This window comes from Myotis yumanensis, unplaced genomic scaffold (assembly GCF_028538775.1).
Source record: "Myotis yumanensis isolate MYYU_CA2020_CCGP unplaced genomic scaffold, mMyoYum1.0.hap1 SCAF_11, whole genome shotgun sequence".
Lineage (NCBI taxonomy): Eukaryota > Metazoa > Chordata > Mammalia > Chiroptera > Vespertilionidae > Myotis > Myotis yumanensis.
The window spans coordinates 44783962-44788234 of NW_027223762.1; positions in this window are offsets into that span (position 1 = coordinate 44783962).

Genomic DNA, 4273 nt, shown 5'->3' on the forward strand with positions numbered 1-4273 from the left:
CTTTGAGTGACGTAGACTTGTGCTCTGTTTCCACACTGTTTCTCCAGAAGTGACACAAGCCCTGTGGGATGAAGGGGTGGATTCTGGAGACAGTCAGGGCCTTGAGGATGAGGGGGAAGAGCCCCATACTTTAGTGTGCAAGGATGGAGCTGCCTGCCCATTGGCTGAGTGGGTTCAGAGAATGAGCTTCTCAGCAGCAGCAGTCAGGGGAACCAGACTTTTCTGTCCTTTGCTGGGAGCCACACAGGTCCCATGAATTCATATTCAATTCTAGGGAGAAAGACGGTCACCCTCAAGATGCCTGAGATAAAATATTTTTCTTCAAAAGTGACTGGGAGTCCAGGTTAAATTGATTCACAGAAATATTGTTTATTTGTCCCCTATGAGTTTGTAGAGAAACATTCACGCCTACTGTAACATCAGCATTTCTAAAATTAGCTGAGTCTGGATGTCTGCATTTTGAACTGGCCTATAGACTGAGGGAACAGAACTAGCTGTAGAAGGGTAGAGTTGAATGGCTTCTTCTAAAGTGAAGAAGCCATTTCTCCTAAGGTAGCTTCTCCCAACACATAGCCATGAAATTAATCTTTTATCACACTTAAAACCTGTAGCCTCTCAGATTTACTGGATTTAGGCAATTTGCCTGTGATTTCATCATCCTATATAATAACAGCCTAACATGCTAAGTGTCCGGTTATCCGGTGGCTGTTCAACCAATCAAGGCATAATATGCTAATGATATGCTAAGGCCACTCAACCACTCGCTATGATGTGCATTGACCACCAGTTGGAAGATGCTCTGACTGGTAGGTGAGCTTGCTTCTGGGGCCTAGCCAGTGAGGACTGGGCGAGATGGGCCGGACATGCCCTGGAGCCCTCCTGCAGTCCCTCCCTGGCTGGCCAACCTCCTGCTTCCCCGATTGTGCACTGGTGGGGTCCCTCGGACTGGCCTGCACCCTCTCTCAATCTGGGACCCCGTGGGAGATGTTGAAGAGCTGTTTTTGGCCCGATCCCGCAGGCCAGGCTGAGGGACCCCACTGGTGCATGAATTTGTGCACCAGGCCTCTAGTAATACTATAACTCATCATAGATTGTGATCACCTTGCAATTCCCAGGTGTCCTAGTTGCAAACCAAAGTGTCTGCTGCCTTGGCATTCTCCCACCTTACAGGACACCAGCATCTGCTAAGGCCATGCTGGGATGTGACGGACTGAGAAAAAGCAAGATCACTCCATAATCATGTCTGCACACAGACAAAACAGGAACATTGTCCAAACCATGAAAATGACCAGGCATCCACCTGTTCTGGCTGGAGGAGTGGCTACTGCTGCTTCACCTGCTCCAGTCGTCCCCCTGTCTGAATGAGACTTAGTAAGACACCCAACCATAGAATTACCCCACTTCCTGGCAAAACCCCACCCAGAGCAAATCTCTGCTACCTTAAAGCCTCCTGCAAACCCTAGTGCAAGCTCTAAGTTCCTTCTTGAATAGCCTCTTCCTGAAACGTCCCACACTTCCCCATGAGTTTGTAATATATATTTCCATAGTCATAAAATGTATGGAATAATACACACAGAACTGTTAGCAATGGTTATCCCAAATGAAAAATGTTCACATTTTAAAAAATATTTTATTGACTTTTTACAGAGAAGAAGGGAGAGGTATAGAGAGTTAGAAACATCAACGAGAGAGAAACATTGATCAGGTGCCTCCTGCACACTCCCTTCTGGGGATGTGCCCGCAACCAAGGTACACGCCCTTGACCAGAATCAAACCTAGGACCCTTGAGTCCGCAGGCCAACGCTCTATCCACTTAGCCAAACCGGTTAGGGCAAATTTTCTATATTTTTATTCATTTCAGAGAGGAAGGGAGAAGGAAAGAGAAAAATAGAAACATTGATGATGAGAGAAAATCATTGATTGGCTGCCTCTTGGAGACCTCGCACCTGGATTAAGCCTACAACCTGGGCATGTGCCCTGACGGAATTGAACTGGGGACCTCCTGGTTCATAGGTAGATGCTCAACCACTGAGCTGCATCAGCTGGGCAATTTTTACCTTTTTAAAAAAACAATATGTATGGAGATAGAGAGAGGAGAAGAAATGAAAAGAAAATAAAGGAGAAGAATAAACTGAGTGATGATGACATTCTCTGGGGTAGTAGCTCTAAAGTAAGTGTTGATAGTGATTTTATTGGATGATCTTTATTTTCTACAATTAATTTTTAAATATATTTTATTGATTTTTTTATATATATATACTTCTTTATTGATTTCAGAGAGGAAGGGAGAGGGAGAGAGAGAATGAAACATCAATGATGAGAGAGAATCATTGATCAGCTGCCTTCTGCATGCCCCATACTGGGGATTCAGCCCACAACCCCGGGCATGTGGCCTTGGCTAGAATCGAACCTGGGACCCTTCAGTCTGCAGGCTGACGCTCTATCCACTGAGCCAAACTGGCTAGGGCTACTCTTTTTATTTTTTTAAATTGATTTCAGAGAGGAAGGGAGAGGGAGTGAGAGAGAATCATTGATTGGCCGTGCGTACATGGCCCATACTGGGGATCAAGCCCACAAGCTGGTAATGTGCCCTGAGTGGGAATTGAACTATGACCTCTAGGTTCATGGTTTGGCTCATTGGACTGAAGATTCCCAGGTTCGATTCCTACCTGGGTTGCGGGCTTTATCCCCAGTAGGGAGCATGCAAGAGGCAGCTTATCAATGCTTCTCTCTCATCATTGATGTTTCTCTCTCTCCCTTCCTCTCTTAAATAAAAATATATTTTAAAAAAAGAAAAAGAAAAAAAAGGAACTCAACCACAGAGCCATGCGGGAGGGGTGATCCTGAGCACTTTTGTCTCCCCAGACTCTCACCTCATTAAAAAAAAAAAAATAATGAATAGATTTTTTTGTGGGTCCTAAAAATGTCACTTTTCTTTTCTGACGTAAGAAAAAAAATCAAAACATTTTCTTTGATTCTTTCATTTTTTTTCCTGACTTTACAAGAAGTCAGAATATTTCTGTGGGCCCCTCAAAGAGTCGTGGGTAACAGGCGCAGCTGCGCTCAGCATGCTGACACATGGGTGGCCCCGTGCCCAGGCTGGGAAGAGCCCTCGGGAGACAAGGGTCTGCCGTCCTCTGGTCAGAACCCCCTGCCAGGGCTGAGCCTGCCAGGCTGAGCCGCACCCTCACCCTGTGGGTTTGGGCCTCTGGGCGCCCTCTTACCCCAGCCCGAGCTGCTAACACCGCCTGGGGCGCGAGCCGGCTGAAGCCCAGGTGGCTTCTTGTTTCCCTCGTTTCCTCCCTCGGGTCTCCTTAGCCCTTCTCCTGCCCTGAGGAGTGGAGAAGCGCTGGGGTCCCCACTTGCTGGGGGAAGGCCAAGACCCATCACCCCGCCCTTGGGCTCCCCTCACGCGCCTGCGCAGCGGAAGGCGCCCCCCTCAGGCCAGCGGCTGGAGGCGGGAGTCGCCTCTGGGTCCAGCTCAGGCTGCTCCCCAGGAGCTCGGTCTCCAAGGCCGCGGGGTGGGGGGTTAGGTGTGTGGGTAGAGGTTTGAATCTCTGTGAAGAACAGTGTTACACCTGACACTTCCTGTCAGCTACCCCCATGGAACATTCCAGTGGTACTTGCATTGTGCTCTTGGCTTTAACCTTTCTCTTCTCCATCATCCACTCACTCACTCACTCACTCACTCATCCATTCACTGAGTCAGTCACTCTTTTATTCAATAAATATGTGCTGAGGGCATACTCTGTGCCAGGCGCTGTGCTAGGACTGGGGTACAGTGGACACACACACAATGGCGCCTGCCCTCATGGAAGTCAGAGTTTAGTCTTCCCTTGGGAAGCTCTCGGAAGTCTTTTCAAACCTCCACCATTGCAGGCGGCTCTGCCCCGCGCTCCTCATTCCCATTTTCGTTCACTTGCTGTAGATTCCGATAGTCCCCCTGACAAAACCCAGTTGGGACAGGAGTGCCCGGTCCTATCAGCGGGACACCTGGGTCTCCAACTCTACCTGGTTGGCCGGGATTTCTCTGCTCAGCGCTGGCGCTCATGCAGGAGAGGACGGCTGCAGCCCGAGGTGGGGAAAGAACGCCCGCCCACACCTGGGCCTGGCTCCGCCCCTACAGGGCGGGGCACCTCCGCTCCGCCCGCGCTGCACTCAACCCCGATTGGCTGGAGGAGAAAACCAGCACCGCCATTGGTCTCCTCCTGAAGGGGCGGGGCCGGGTGGGGTGTGGTCCGCCCGCGGGAGGCCGAACCTGGCTGAGGAGAAA